Consider the following 17,063-nt stretch of genomic DNA (forward strand, 5'->3'; position numbering starts at 1 on the left):
CTCCATGAGTCTGTGGGCCCTGTATGTTTCGATCCTTGGTGCTGCTGACATGTCCGTCTGTGCTTGTCATGTCTTCCCAGTGAGCTGGCCCTGCCAGCCTTCTATATCCCTGTTTCCTGTTGGCAGTTTCTATCCAGCCCAAATGTGGCCACCCTGCTTTCTCGAAAGCCCATCCATTCGCTCCCAGCCTCTGGGCTGGCTTCTGGAGTGTGCCACAGGGCGCTTTTCTCTTCTTTCTTTTCCTTCCTTCCTTCCTTCCTTCCTTCCTTCCTTCCTTCCTTCCTCCCTCCCTCCCTCCCTCCCTCTCCCTTTCTTTCTTTCTTTCTTTCTTTTTCTTTCTTTCTTTCTTTCTTTCTTCCTTCCTTCCTTCCTTTTTCTTTCTTTCTTTCTTTTTCTTTCTTTCTTTCTTTCTTTCTTCCTTCCTTCCTTCCTTCCTTCCTTTTTCTTTCTTTCTTTCTTTCTTTCTTTCTTTCTTTCTTTCTTTCTTTCTCTTTCATTGGTTCATTTGTTCTTTTTTTTTCTTGGCACCCAGTGTTTTCTGAGTTCTGTCCTTGCTTTAAGGCAGGCAAGGCAGAAAACAGGCCCCCCCAAAGCAGAAACATTGAGCTCACTTCCCCTTTTCCCTACAGATTGAGAAGTCAGTGAGCTGTTCTGGCCTGTCCCCTGTACAGCCTGTCCTCTGTACACAGCCCCTAGTAAGCCCTCAGCTGCCTGCAGGCATCAGGAAATCTCCAGACTCTGAGACAGATGTGACAGACGCCACAGAAACCAGTCCCTCAGGCAGCCTCAAGAACCCCTGGTGCTGACCTCTTGGCTCCCTTCTGCTCATCTGCCCCTCCCTATCGCCAGGAGAAGCCTCCCAGCCTTGTGGGGCAGTTTGCTGTCTTAGGGGAAGGTTCCCCTGGAGCAACTGCAGGCCTAGCTCTTTCTTGCTCCCAGTGACCTGTGGCATCTGAAGCATGCTGAGTCCTGTCAGCACTCTTGAAACAGGCAAGACAGAAGCCAGCCCCTCAGGTGGCCCCTGACCCCAGAAAAGTCAGGATGTTTGACAGCCAGTCCACTCCTGTCCTTCCTTCCCAGGGTACTGAGAGTTCCCCACCCTCGGGTGGGCCTGTGCTGATGAGGGAGACGCAGTAGGGGAGGTCCCGGAAGCTGCCAGCGGGTCCCAGCCATTTCCCTCTGAAGCTCCTTTCCCGCTCTCCTAGGATGGATGCAGGAGCCACCTGGCTGGTTGCTGCATTCTCACAAAGGGAGCTGGCCCACACATTGATGTGGACACCGTGTCCCCGTGGGAAGAAAAATGGTCTGAGGCTTCTTAATCCTCCATGTTGCTGACATCACTCTGACTCAGCGCTTTAAAAATTGTTTTCATGTATTATTTCTACAAGATAGTGGGTTTCGATGCGATATCTTCGCACCGAGTACAAGACACTTTGTCCCTTCAGTATCTTCTCTTGGCCACTTCCACTCCCTTCACTCCTGACCACTGCCTAAATAGCGCCCCCCCATCCTCCTTTTTGAAAATCTGGGATTCACATGGGAGAGAAAACACACCATAGTTCTCTTTCTAATTCTGGCTCCTTTTGCTTAACATTCTGATCGCTAGATGTGTCCATTTTTCTGCAAATGACATAAGTTCACTCTTCTATGTGGATGAATAAAACTCCATTGAGGAGCTGGTGGGATGGTTCAGTGGTTAGGGATCGCTCTTTCAGAGGACATGGGTTTGATTCCCACCACCCACATGGCAGCTCAGAATTGTTGCTGGCCACTGTAGGCATCAGGCACACATGCAGTGCACATGCACACAGGCAGGGAAAAACACATACACATAAAGAATTCTTTGGAACCAAAAAAAAAAAAAAAAAAAAAAAAAGACCTACTCTGTGTCTATGAACCATGTTTCTTTACCCATTCATCTGTCAATGAGGACTGGGGCTGACCCCATGACTTGGCTGTTGTGAATGATGTCACAAAGAGCAAGGCTGTGCAGAGGTGTCTGGGGTAAGCGGGCTTCGGCTGCCCCCAGTCAATGCCCAGAAGCTGTCTTAACTAGGTTTTTGGGTTCTCCACAGTGGTTTCCACAGTGGGTCACTAACTTCTGTGCCCACCGACTGTGTTACCAGGGTCCCTCCCTCCCCTCCCCTCCCCACAGTCCTTCTCGTTTGACTTCTTGGTGACAGCCAGGCCAGGTAGGGTGAGACGGGATCTCAGCAGTTTAGATTCCGGTTTCTTTGATTCCACCTCACTTTCTGTCCTAGCTGAGGGCTTGCTCTTCGGTGGCTGTGCTCTGAGGCTGGCCCTACCCACCTTGAACGCTCCCTTATGTCTCCCACAGGCATTTCCCGACATAAGCCTCTTCCCTCCAGACTGTCAGCACCTAAGTGGTCCTGGTGGACCTGATCAGCACACAGGCCGACATCAAAGGCCTGCCCTTGCCTCTTGGTCTTCATTTTAGGCTAATGTTGACCTTGTGAGAAACACTCTCAGGAAAATGTTTAAATGCCTTCTCACCAACCACCACAGAGTTCCTTGTGGCAAACCGGAAGCTGCTCACAAAGCCTCTTCCTCCATTTTTCTGCATTTACTAGGCTTCCTTGGATGTGTTTCTTCTCTTGTTATTTGTCAATTCAGGCATGTTGGAAAGAATGTAAAATGGTGGGGTGGGGTGGGGTGGAGGGGTGACTCAGTGCGGACAATGTTTGCTGCATAAGAATGGACCACCTGGGTTCACCTCTAGCAGAGACCGAACAGCCAGATGTGGGAGCCTGCCTGGGCCTGTAATCTCTCTGCGAAGCGTCAAATAGAAAAACGGCCTGTCCATTGGCGAATGAGGCAGAGATGGGAGGATCCCTGAGTCTTGCTGGCCAGGCAGTCTAGCTAAATCAGTGAGCCCCAAGTTCAGTGAGAGACCTTGTCTCACGCACTAATGTGGAAACCACTGAGGAAGCATCCAGATTTGACCTCTGGCCTTCACACACAAATGCACCTGCCCCTGCACACATACCCCACACACACGAGCTTGAACAAGAATGACTCCCAGGAGTTCATAGTTGGAATAGTTCCTCACTAGTTGGTGGAACTGTTTGGAGATGATTAGGAGGTATGACTTTGTTGGAGAAGGTGTGTTACTGGGAGTGGGTTTTGAGGTTTCAAAAGGCCATGCCTAGCTGGGAGTGGTGGCGCACACCTTTAATTTCAGCACTCGAAGAGGCAGGTGGATCTCTGAGTTCGAGGCCGGCCTGGTCTACTTAATGAGTTCCAGGACAGCCGGGGATACACAAAGAAACCCTGTCTCAAAACAATGACAACAACAACAAAACAAAGCGCCCATGCCATTCCCAGTTAGCTCTCTGCTTCATCCTTGTGAATCAGACGCAAACTCTCAGCTGCTGCACCAGCACCAGGCCTGCCTGCTGCCGTGCTCCCCACCGTGGTGCCCATGGACTCGAACCTCTGGAACTGTGAGCCAGCCCCCAGTTAAATGCTTTCTTTTGTAAGTTGCCTTGGTCATGGTGTCTCTTCACAGCAATAACAAAGTAACGAAGACACACATACAGAGTCTAGGATGGACTTTGAAAATTCTTTTTCCTTCATATCAACTAATTGTAGTGTGTGTGTGTGTGTGTGTGTGTGTGTGTGTGTGTGTGTGTGTGTGTGTGTGTTGGGGATGAACAAGCATTGCACAAGATGGGCAGGTACTCTGCCCCTGAGCTACATCCCCAGCATTTCATCAGCTAACCTTCAGAAATGGACTCTGAGGGTCTGGAGAGATGGCTTAGCAATTAAGAGCACTTATTGCTCTTGCTGAGGACCTGAGTTCTGATCCCAGTACTCACTTGGCAGCTCACAGCCAATGTCATTCCATTTGCAGAGGATCTGACACCGTCTTCCGGCCTCTAAGGGCACTGCATGCATGTGGTGCACTCGCATACAGGCAAGCACTCATACACGGAAGACAAAAAGAGAGGAAAGGAACTGTATTTTTTAATGGACTGTGAAATACTAGGCAGAGAGCCATGTCCTTGGATGACAAAGAAAAACAATATCACATTAGTTTGCAAGGCTCGACTGGGAAGTCTTTAATTGGATGAAAAGGGATTAGAGTTATTCTTCGTCACCGCCACCATCTGGAGGTAACACTAGAATGTTCATTACCACAGGGCCCTGTTAACATGAGTACCCGAGCTTGTGAGGCCTGTGCGTGTGTGATAGGCTCATCAGAGAGAAACCCAGCTCCCAGCAGCACCTGCCCGTGAATGCTGAGCCTTCTTGTCTTGAAGTGCCACTTCAGGCATCGGTTCTGAAAACTGAAAATATTCTTTATCCTCTCCGAGAATGACGTGTAACCCTCTGATCTACCTCATGCCAAAGTCTCAGTGAAGCTCGAAATGGTTTCATTGAAAATGCCATCCCAGAAGCACCGATGTTACAGAAGAGTTGTGACCTGTCTAATGATCCTCCATCTGTCTCCAGATCCATGGCCGTCACCGTCACCACCTAACTGTCCTCCTGGTGCTGTCAAAAGCAACGTTCTGCAGCAGTGTCTTGACAGTAATGAATGACAGCCTGCCAGGGGGTGCTAGCCAGCCTTCATTTTGCTCTCCTTAACCCTTGCCAGCTCAATTGAAGATTTCAATTTTGCCAGTGGTGGTGGTGGTGGCGCACGCCTTTAATCCCAGCACTCAGGAGGCAGAGGCAGGCGGATCTCTGTGAGTTTGAGGCCAGCCTGGGCTACAAATTGAGTTCCAGGACAGCTAGGGCTACACAGAGAAACCCTGTCTCAAAGAAAAGAAGAGAGAGACAGAGACAGAGAGACAGAGGCAGAGAGAGACAGACAGAGACAGAGAGAGATTTCATTTGCCTTCATGAGCCATATATTTATTTTTGCAGGGCAGAGGCTGGAACAGAGGCCTTTTGCGAATATTCTACCACTGAGCTACATCTTGAGCCCCATGACCTACTTTAAAGCGAGCTACACATTACCAAACGCTTGAGTGGTTCAAATTCCCTTTTAGTATTTCACTTGAAAATTTCCCGGGAATGAAGTGGCAAGATGTCTCACCAAGTAAAAGGCTTGCCATCGATCCCCAGAATCCAGGTAAAGATGGACGCAGAGAACTGACTCCTGCAATTTTGTCCTCTGATCTGCACACATATGTTGTGGTACATGTGTGTGGGCCCACACATACACAAAACAAAACAAAACACCTGAATAAAGTTGATAAATAAACAAAATAAATTAAAATAAAAGCCCAGACATAGTAGTGCACACCTGCAATCCCAGTTCTCAGAAGAGGACGCAGGAAGATCAGGAGTTTGAGACTAGCCTTGGCTACTCTGAGGCTACCCTGGGCTATTGGAGATCTTATTACAAGACATAAACCAAACCCCAAACAAACAACCCCCAAAACAAAACACAAACTCCCCAAATGGCCATGCAGTAGAATGGACTCCTTTCTTGGCTGTCAATCCACACAAATCTTCGACTATGTGTATTTGTGTGACCCGCAGTGCGATCACAGCATCCTCATCCTTCTGCTCCCGTGTGTCACATCCACCCCGACTGACCGACCGACACCCCTGATCTCTTCCTGTCGCTGCAGTTCCATAGTTGTAAGACTGTCCTAGAAGAATCACACAGGGGATCCCCTTCTGAAACTGGCTTCTTTCCCTCAGTGCAATGGTTTTGAGGGTCACCCAAGTTTGAGTTTTATATTGTTATATCAGTAATATAGTCTTATTTTAAATATTTTTTATTTTTAAGTGTGTGTGTGTGTGTGTGTGTGTGTGTGCCCTCGAGTGTGTGCACAGCGTGTAGGTGCCCAGGAAAGGCAGCAACGTCAGATCCCCCAGGAGCTGGAGTTGAAGACAGCAGTGGAACACCTCATATAGGTGCTGGGAACTGAATTCAAGTCCCCACAGGAGCAGCCCATGCTCTTAACCACTCGGCCATCTTTCCAGCCTTCATCTAGTCTTCCCTGAAGTCATTTTTTTTGCTGAGCAGAGTTCCATTTTAAGATCAGATCACTTATTGTTTACCTAGTCACCCCCTGAAGGACATTTGGGGTGACTTCCAGTTTGCAGCGAAAGGGAGAGGAGCCACACGAATTCACAGACAGATTTCAGTGTGTACTTCCATGTTTCCATTTCTTTGGGCAGAAGCCAGCAATGTCTTTTCTGTAGAAGTTGGGGAGTAAAACTCGTTGGCCCTGTAGGCCACTGACAATCTCTGTCACGGGTTCCTCCTCCTCCACCACCATCTTCTCCTCCCTCCTCTCTTAAGCAATTCTTTTTAAAATGTAAAAAACATTCCTTAGCCCGTGGCCCTTCCAAAGCAGATCCTGGGTCTGACTGGCCCACCTGTCTTTCTTGACTGACCCTTGCCCCGGGGTAAATACCTGAAAGGGGAATTCATAAGACATCTGCTTGGCCTCAGAAGCAGCTGCCCCTTCGCATGAGAACTCCAGCACCCCGCACCCCGGGCCCCCAGTGAAAGCATCTGCTAGCCATTCCAGGGGTCTTCGTGCCTCGCAGAAGTCTTACCCTTCACTTTTCTGCTGGCTAATGCCAAGTGAGCACCTTTGCACAGCTTTGTTTGGTATCTCTGTATCTTCTCGGGTGAAAGTCCACCTCTAATTATTGTTTTTTTGTTTTTCACTGCAGAGTTTCAAGCATTCCTTCCATTTTCTAGATAGGAATCCTTTATCAGATGTGGGCTTTGCAAATACCTACCTCAGGTTTTAACTTGCCCTTTTTTTCCTTCTTCACGGGCTCTTTCTTAGAGAAAAACAATTTTCACAAAGTACAGTTTGTGTCCCTCCTTCTGTGGGTTGTGCTTTTGACATCAACTCTATGGATTATTTCTCTAGCTCTGAATTTGAAGATTTTTTTCCAACCATTTTTTCCTAAGTGCTCTATAGTTCTGTTTTATTCTTATGACTCTGTTCCCTTCTGAGGTCTTTTCTATGTGAGATGAGAAGTTGAAGTTGCGCTCCCCCATCTCCTCCGATGTCCAGTGGCTCCAGCATCCTGTTGAAAAGGCAATTTTTCCCCAGCTGAATGGCTTCACACCTTTGTCAGAAATTGGTTGTCCACATTTCTGCTGGTCTATTTCTGGCTTCTTTATTTTGTTCCATTGATTTCTGTGGCTATTGATCTATATGGCTAGCTCCCTGCAAATGCCAAGCAACTTCCGTGATTATAACTGCATAGTAAGCCTTCTGTGCTTAGGTGTGTGTGTAGTGTATGTGTGCATATGTGTGTGTGTGCGCACACGTGTGTGTATGTGTGCGTGTGTGCGTGCGTGCGTGTGTGTGTGTGTGTGTGTGTGTGTGTGTGTGTGTGTGTGTAGACGAGAGGTTGACTTGAGTGTTGTTCTCAGTGGCCATCCCTCACAGTTTTTGAGACGGGGTCTCTCACTGAATGTGGGGCCACTGACTTGACTAGGCTGGCTGGCCAGCAGCTTCCAGAGACCCGCTTGTCTCTTGCCTTGCCAGTGTTGGGATGACAGACATGTGCTCCTGCAGCACCTGCCTTCTTAGGTGATGGCAGGCTTTGAAGTCAGATCTTCACACTTGCAAGCACTTTACTGACTGAACCATTTCTCCAGGCCCTTGGTAAGCCTTAAAAATAGTAACTGAAGGTGCCTCCAACTTTATTCTTCTTTGAATTGTTTCCATTTAGCTACCTGTTTGGCCTCTTTTGTCAGTTTTTAAATAGTTTTAGTGTCTCGACCCTATGTATGGTTATCCGATTTTTAAGAAGATTTATTTATATGTGCATTGGTGTTTTGCATGTATGAGCGTGTATGAGCGTGCTGAATCCCCTGGAGCTGCAGTTATGGACAGTTGTGAGTTGTCATGTGGGTGCTGGGAATTGAACCTGGGTCCTCTGGAAGAGCAGCCAGGGCTATTAACCACTGAGCCATCTCTCCAGTCAATGCTATCAGATTTTTATCTAGCTATTTCACTTTTAGAGCTACACAGATGATCTTTTAAAACAATTTCAGTTTCTTTGAAGCATGGTGGCGCACTCCTTTAATCCCAGCAACTACTCTGTGAGTTCCAGAGTTTCAGGACAGCCACAACTATATCGTGAGACCTTGTCTCAAAAAAATTACAAAAAAAAAGTCTTTCAAAATGCAACTATATAAGAAAGAACTTGCCTGCCACACTGTTAGCACTGTGTATAGAAACACTGTGTGTTGACCTTGAGTGTATCTTGTGAGCTGGCTGAATTATCTTTTTAGTTCTAGAACTTTCTGTGGATTTCTGGGGCTCTTCTCCGGAGACGTCACATTGCTGTAAGGGGAGTGCAGCAGAGTCCCTTCTGTTTACTGTCGTGTTGTATTGGCCTGGGGCTTCCAGTGCACACTGTCCAGCAGTGCATTGTTCAGAGTCAGCCTCTTCGCCTTTCTTTCTTCCTTTTAGCCCAGGCTGCCCAGGAAATCACTCTGTAGCCCAGGCTGGCTTTGAACTTGAGGGGATTGTCTTGCCTTAGACTGAGATTACAAGCTTACTACACTTGGCTCTTGGTTTTCAATTTATTATTATTGTTTTTGTTATTATTATTATTATTATTTTAGTGTTGTTTTTTTTTCAAGACAGAGTTTCTCTGTGTAACAACCCTAGCTGTCATGGAACTGGAACTCACTATGTAGACCAGGCTGGCCTCGAACTCACAAAAACCCACCTGCCTCTGCCTCCTAAGTGTTGGAATTAAAAGCGTGCACCACCACAGCCTTGCTATTATTGTTATTTTTGTTTGTTTTGTTTTTTGTTTTCACAGGGTTTCTCTGTGTAGCCCTGGCTGTTCTGGAACTTGCTTTGTAGACCAGGCTGGTTTCAAACTCAAAAGATCTACTTTCAGGATCAAAGGCATGCAATACTATGCCTGACTATCATCATCATCATCATCATCATCTTTTTCTTCATCATCATCATCATCATCATCAGTAGAAGTAGTATTTTGGTCACAATCTCACATATCCCAGATTGGCTATAAACTCAGTTCAGGATGACCTTGAACTTTTCATCCTCCTGTCTCCACTCCCACCGGCTGAGATTGCAGATGTGTGCCATTTAGAGTACTATTAAAGACACTATCTTTTTTTTTTTTTTTTTTAAAGATCAAGTCATGGACTTTTATTTATTATGTATACAGAAGAGGGCGCCAGATCTCATTACAGATGGTTGTGAGCCACCATGTGGTTGCTGGGAATTGAACTCAGGACCTCTGGAAGTGCAGTCGGTGCTCTTAACCTCTGAGCCATCTCTCCAGCCCCATAAAGACACTATCTTTAACTGGTTTATGTAGTGCTAGGATTCGATCCCAGGACTTTGTGCATGCTAGGCAAGCACTTTACCAACTGAACTACATCCATGCCCCTGTTTTCTATCTTAAAAGGAAAGGATTCAATCTTTAGGATTAAAAATAACATTTGTAGTAGCCGGGCTTGGTGGCACACATCTTTAATCCTAGGATTCAGGGAAACAGAGGCAGGTGGATCTCTGAGTTTGAGGCCAACATGATCTACAGAGTGAGTTACAGGACAACCAGGGCTACACAGAGAAACCCTGTCTCAAAAGAGCAAAACAAAACACACACACAAAACATTTGAAATTGTGTGTGTGTGTGTGTGTGTGTGTGTGTGTGTGTGTGTGTGTAAGCCTTTTATTGACTTGAGAAAATTATCTGTCCTCCTAATTTGCTGTGTGGCTTGGGTTTTTTGTTGTTTGTTTTTTGTTTTTTTCTTGGATGGATGTTGACTTCTGTGGAACGCCTTTTCTGCATCATTTGATATGAGCCCGTGATTTCCCTGTGGAAGCCTGTTGTTATGTTAGAGTCCACTGACTTCGGGAGCTTTGTCTCCCACAGGTGAACCCCACTTGGAGCCGGCTCTCATCTCTCATTTTGCACGCTCTCATCATCTCCCAGTGTTTTCGTCTGCAGCCAGAAAGGGTGTCAATCTGTCCGGCTCTTTCCTTGCGATGTCCATGTCCAGTATTGGCATCACGGTAACACTGCCCTCATAAGGTGAGCGAGGGTTCTCCTCCAATCCCCGGAGGAGCTCTAGAGAGCTGGCATCATTCACTCCTTACACATTGGGCAGCACTTGCCTGTCAAACTCTCTTGTCTCGGGTTTTTCCTTTCTGAAAACTATGAATTTAGTTTCTCTCAGTTGTCATTTGACTTACAACAGCAGAGCAGAAGTTTATCTGACTGGTACAGTATCTAGCACTGACCTCTATCATTAAGTCCAATCTCTCTCTCTCTCTCTCTCTCTCTCTCTCTCTCTCTCTCTCTCTCTCTCTCTCCTTTGTTTTTTCCAGACAGGGTTTCTCTGTGTAGCCCTGGCTGTCCTCGATCTCGCTCTGCAGACCAGGCTGGCCTGGAACTCACAGACTTTGCCTCCCGACTGCTGAGATTAAAGGCGTGCACCACCACCGCTCAGCTTCCAATCTCTTTTTTTAAAAAATCCATAAGGACTACCAACCAGCCTGTACTTTTTGCTAGTTTCAGTTATTTTTATTATATATATATATATGAGTATTTTGTCTGCATGGAAGGAGAGAACTGACCACACGTACTACATGGCAGGTGCATACACATACTATGGACCCACACACACATCATACACACAAAAACACTAAATTTACCTGTCCTGGGTAAAATTGCCATGCAGCAACTGAATTCAGTACAAATCCTCATGAAAGTACTAAACTTCAGAGATTAAGAACGAATTCTACTCAAATCATTTTGAGCAGATCAAATTACTGGTAAACAGGAAAAATAATTTGGCTTCCAGTCTTTTGGTAAAAGCAGCCCAACATTCGAAGATGGGGGAGTCCTGCCTGGGGAACCTTGAGCACAGTAGCACAGATGGCTCATTGTTCCCAGAGCCTTCCTTAAAAACACAAGGGTCTGAACAATGTCTAATCACTCATTAGCCTGCCATGCAAACCTGACAATCTGAGTTCGAATCCCTTGAACCCGAGTAAAGGCCAGTTGCATATGTCTCTAATCCCAGCACTCTCGCAGCAAGATGGGAGCAGAGGCAGGAGAATCACTGTCCTCACCACTGGAAATTCATGGACCAGCTAGCCTAGAGCGTCCAGGGAAGCAGCAGGATGAGAGAGACTGTACCTCAAACAAAGGGTCAGCAAGGGCTACTAAGGTTGTCCACTGAGGCATATGTGTGACCTAACAACACAGTACACACACACACACACACACACACACACTGATTGATTGATTGATTGATTGATTGATTGATTGAGTTAAAAAATGACTAGGAGTTGGGGCTGGAAAGATGGCTCAGTAGTTAAGAGCACTGTTGTTCTTCCAGAGGACCCAAGTTCAATTCCCAGCACCTGCATGGTGGCTCACGACTCCTCTGACCTTTGAGGGCACTCCATGCACATGGTGCCCAGGCACACATACAAACACTCATAAAGTAAAAACAAAAGTTAACATTTTTAAAATGGCTAGAGTGGTCAAAGGTTCCTTAAAAGCACACTCTCATGGAGTATTTAATAAGCACTGCTGTGGTACTTCCGGCCACATTGCATCAAGAGATGGCTAGCGGGTGTTGTCTCACCTGTAGAAAGATTGACGTCCCTTAGTGGGATCAGGTGGCGCCAGTCTGGTTCATCTATTGGGAAGCTTTCAGGGCTGATTTCACTTACTGCTTTTGGTGTCCACTAATGACCATTGTTGAGATCCTTACTTTCACCCTTTGTTTTCACAAAGGGTCTTGCACAGGCTTTTCTATGTAGCCCAGGCTGGCTTGGGATTCATGATTCCTGCCTCCTGAGTGCTGAGATTGCAGGCATGCACCTCCATGACCAGCTTTTAGTTTTTTATTTTATCATTTTTTTTCTGGGGTGTGGTAGCTCACACCCATAATCTCAGCATTTGGGAGATTGAAACAGGAGGATTGCAAGTTCAAAACAAGTATGGGGTACATAGTGAGAGCCTGTCCTCCTAAAACAAACAAACAAACAAACAAACAAACAAAAGATTTTCCTTGGCAGGCACACTTGGCTAGCATGAGAACGTCCCTGGGTTCCTTTATTCTGCATGCATATGAATTATTGACAAAGGAAACAATACAAGGCTTGGCATTTGCTGCAAAATGGTGAAGCCAGTTATGTGGGGACATGGTTAAAAGGAAAGTGCTTCAGGGCTGAGAACTGGTGACTCTAGACACTGGCTATTGCTACTCATTGTATGACCTCCTTTTTTTGTTTTTCTGGTTTTTTTTCTGGTTTTTTTTTTTTCTTTCGAGACAGGGTCTCTCTGTAGCTTTGGAGCCTGTCCTGGAACTCACTCTGTAGCCCAGGCTGGCCTCGAACTCAGAGATCCCCCTGCCTCTGCCTCCCGAGTACTGGGATTAAAGGCATGCACCACCACCCAGTGACTTCTTTTGTTTTTGTTGTTTTGTTTTTAAGATTTTTTTTTTATATATATATTTTGGTTGTGAGCCTAGCCTTTAACGGCTGAGCCATCTCTCCAGCCCTAAGATTTTTTTAAAAATATGTGTATGCTTGTGTCTCTCCGGGAGTGTGCGCACTTGAGTCCAGGTGCTCTGGGAGGCTGCGGTCCTCAGGTGACGCTGGAGCTGCAGTGAGACGTCTGGTGAGCTGCCTGACATGGGAGTTAGGAATTGGACTTGGGTCCTCTGAAAGAACAGTATGTGCTTGAACCGCGAAGCCATCTCTCCATCCCCTTCGGTTTTTTTTTTTTTTTTTTTTTTTTTTTTTTTTTTTTTGGTTTTTCAAGACAGGGTTTCTCTGTGTAGCTTTGTGCCTTTCCTGGAACTCACTCTGTAGACCAGGCTGGCCTCGAACTCACAGAGATCCGCGTGCCTCTGCCTCCCAAGTGCTGGGATTAAAGGCGTACGCCACCGCCGCCCGACCCCCTTCGGTTTTGTTGTTGTTTGGTTTGGTTTTTGAGACAGGGTCTCATTTAGCCCAGGTGCGTGGAAGTCACTAAGCAGCTGAATAGCTGAGGATGGCCCTGACCGTCTGTCTGGTCCAGGTGTGCAGTACCATCCCAGGTTTGCCACCGCCCCCGGCCCCTGTGTCCCTGGGTTTGAAAACTTGCCGCCATGAAGCTTTTCTGAAGCGGGAAGGGTGTGGGATGTATTCCTCTGTCCTCTGGATCTACTCTGCACTCTTGCCCACTCGGCCGTGTGCTTGCGAGGCTGGTCCCTCGGTACAGAATCAGTGGGCTCCGGTTGGGTTTGGGAACTGGGATGGAAACTGGGAGCCTGGGGTCCGGCATTGTAACTCCCCAAGGCCACTCAAGAGAGTCCCAGGGAAGCGTCTGCCTGCCGCAGCGACCACAAACCTCAGCTCCACCGGCGGCTTTTCCACCGCGGCACCCGCCCCTTCCCACAGGGGACTACTGCCCTAGCCCGAGTGGCTTCCCTGTATCTTGCCCATACTTTCGGGATAGTCCTTTATTAAATTCTTAAATTACCCAGTTGGGGTGTGCCATCTGTTTCTTGCTGGGTCCTGTGTCTGCTACCGGAAGGCGATTAGCAGCAAAAGGACCAGATCAAGGCCGAAAGCCCTGGAGGAGGAACGGGGAGGAGGGACTGAGGAGAGAGGAATGACCACTGGGGACAGAGGTGATAAGAGATATAAGTGAGCTGGGCGGGTAGAGGATAGGTCTCAAACAGGCCTAGAGGACGGCTGTGTAAACAGCTCTGTTAGCCCTGATGCATCCCTTTGGAATCCTAGGCCTGCTTGAGGGGGTGCAGACCTGCGGGACAGGCTCCGCCGCCGCTGGGTGCTCTCAACTCTAGCATTCACAGATGCTCGGGGCTTGGCACTTAGCCAGAGCCTCAGAACCCCCCCTCCTGCGGGGATCTCAGCTGCCATCAGGGGTTCCGGGAGAGACTTGGTGACCTCTGGGGAAAAGGAGCCTCTAAATCTTGCCCAGAGAGCTGAGGTGGGAAAGGTAAGTGGCGACTCTCCGCGCGAGGCTGGTAAGGGAGGAGTTTGGGCGGCTATCTTGGCCATTCAATGAAAGGATAAAAGGAGGTGATGCTGAGCTCTACTGTGCCAAAGCCTCTTTAAATGTTTTCATTTTAAAATGCATTCTTTGGAGGCTGGAGAGATGGCTCAGCAATTAAGCGCGTTTACTGCAGAGGTTCCGCGATCTGTTCTGAACGCCTCTATCAGGTTGCTCACAACTGCCTGTAACTCCAGCTCCAGGGAGCTACGACGCTGCTGCCCTCCGTGGCCACACCAACACACATAGACATGGGTTAAAAATTCTCAGGGCGGTGGTGGCGCACGCCTTTAATCCTGGCACTCGGGAGGCAGAGCCAGGCGGATCTCTCTGTGAGTTGGAGGCCAGCCTGGGCTACAGAGTGAGATCCAGGACAGGCACCAAAGCTACACAGAGAAACCCTGTCTTGAAAAACGAAAAAAAAAAATGACAGAAATATACATTTATTGAACAGTTTACGTAGTTGATAGTTCAACATGATTCAGAAACAAAATGTTTAGGGGATGGGGAGGTACAGCTCAATTAACAGAACACTTACCTAGCCTGCCCAAAGCCCTGGGTTCTTTTCCAAACACCGCACAAAACTCAGTATGGTAACTCAGGCCTGTAATCCTAACATTCAGGAAATGGATCAGGAGTTCAAGGTCATCCTCAGCTACATAGTTTGAGGCTGACCTGAAATACAGGACACTTAGCTCAAAAACAAAACAGAAACTATCCGCCGACACAGAGTGAGAGGGCTCTGTTCCTCATCTCCTGTAGTCCTATCCTCTCCAAGTAGGAAGCCATTATGGCTTTCTGGGAGAGTTAAAGCAATAATGAGCAAAAGGAGCAAAATGGAGCCCGCACCTCCGGTTCTCTGCTTTTTATTTTTCCACACAGGGTTTCACTGTGTAAACAGCCTTGGCTGTCCTGGAACTCACCACCACTGCCCGGCTCCATTTCCCTCCTTTTAACATGATAGATTCTACGCTCTGCATTGTTAGCGGGTTTTTCTTTTTCCCCTCAAAAAATGCATTGAAGCTGGGCATGGTGGCAGTGCACGTTTTTAAATCCCAGCACTAGGTCGGGGAGGCAGAGGCAAGTGGGTCTCTATGAGTTCGAGGCCAGCCTGGTCTATAGAGCGAGATCCAGGACAGCCATGGCTACACAAAGAAACCCTGTTTCAAAAAAACAAAAATAAAATAAAATTGTAAGTTTTTTTAAAAAATGTAATAAGGGCTGGAGAGATGGCTCAGAGGTTAAGAGCACTGGCTGCTCTTCCCGAGGTCCTGAGTTCAATTCCTAGCAATCACATGGTGGCTCACGACCATCTGTAATGAGATCTGGCGCCCTCTTCTGGCCAGCAGGGATACATGCAGGCAGAACGCCGTATACATAAAAAACAAATAAATCTTACAAAAATATTTTTTAAAATGTGTTGAAAAATGTTTCCAAATTGACTCATACAGAAGTCCTTCATTGCTATCCTCTCCCAGTAGTTTTCAATTGTACAACAATGTATTAGGGCATCTCTATTAACAAGCATTTTCTATGTTACTAATAATGCATTCCTGTTGATTGGCCAAGCAAGTGCAGTCATGTATATAATACTGGGCACAGTACAGACCACCTCCCATGTCTGCTAATGTATGTCTCTGGCTAGAGTCAATTCCTAGAAGTGAAATAACTGAATCAAAGCCAGCCAGATGGCTTGGTGGGTAAAGTCACCTGGGCCAAGCCTGAGGACCTGAATTCAATCTCCAGGCCCACGTAGCAAAAGGAGAGATTATGTGCTCGTTAATTTTTGTAAACTTGATACAAGCTAGAGTCATCTGGGAAGAGGGACCTCAACTGAGAAAATGCCTTTACAAGATTGCCCTATAGGCAAGGCTGTGATGGCATTTTCTTGATTAATGGTAAATGTGGGAAAGCCCAGCCCACCATGGGCAGAGCCACCCTGGGCAGATGGTCCTGCTTTGTAGAAGAGGGCAGGCTGAGCAGCCATGAAGAGCAAGCCAGTAAGCAGCACCCCTCATGGTCTTTGCTTAAGTTCCTGCCTCCAGGATCCTGCTTTGAACTCCTGCCCTGACTTCCCTTAGTGACCAAGATAATAGCATAATTTAAATAAAATGACTCCTCTCCCCAGTTTGCCTTTGGTCATGGTGTTTATCATAGCAATAAAAAGTGAACAGACAGAGTCCCAAAAGTTGTCATATGACCTCCACACAAGGGAGCAAAATCACACACACACACACACACACACACACACACACACACACACACACTCCAAATAGGTAAAGAAATAGAATATAATTTTAAAAATGACATATATTCATGTGGTTTTGATAGATATTACCAAATTGACTGGAGTTTGCTTTTTTCTTTTTGAGACATACAAGGACTTACTATACAGCCTGCTTTGGCCTCCTCAATTCTCCTGCCTCAGCCTCCCAAATGCTGGGATTACAAGCATGTGTCACCACAGTTGGCTAATTCAATGGACTTACGTGGAGGGTGTACCAGCCTATACTCCATCTTGTCAATGTCTTGGAGTGGCCAAGGCTAAAGACAGTCGCAGAAGGGATGGTATTTGCGTTATTCTCTAAGGTTACTCCAAAGGAGAGTCCTGCCCTCCAGGATCTAGTCACCCAATAGCATACTGTCTCCCATCCTTTTCTTTTTTTAAAAAATAATCTAGCTCTCCCCAAATCTAGGCCAGCCTTTCTGTATTGGTGGTTTTCCTGTGTACACATGTGGGTGGATGTAGGTGTGCCTGTACATTCATGTGGAGGCCAGAGGTCAGTGTTGGTGGTCTTTCTCAGTCACTCTCCACCTTACGGTTTTTTTTTTATGTATACAGAAGAGAGTGCCAGATCTTATTGCAGATGGTTGTGAGCCACCATGTGGGTGCTGGGAATTGAACTCGGGACCTCTGGAAGAGCAGTCAGTGCTCCCAACCTCTGAGCCATCTCTCCAGCCCTCCACCTTAGGTTTTGAGACAAGGTCTGTCACTGAACCTGACGGCCCAGACTGGCTGGTCAGCAAGCCTCAGGAGG

This window comes from Peromyscus leucopus, chromosome X (genome assembly GCF_004664715.2).
Source record: "Peromyscus leucopus breed LL Stock chromosome X, UCI_PerLeu_2.1, whole genome shotgun sequence".
In the NCBI taxonomy this organism is placed as follows: Eukaryota; Metazoa; Chordata; class Mammalia; order Rodentia; family Cricetidae; genus Peromyscus; species Peromyscus leucopus.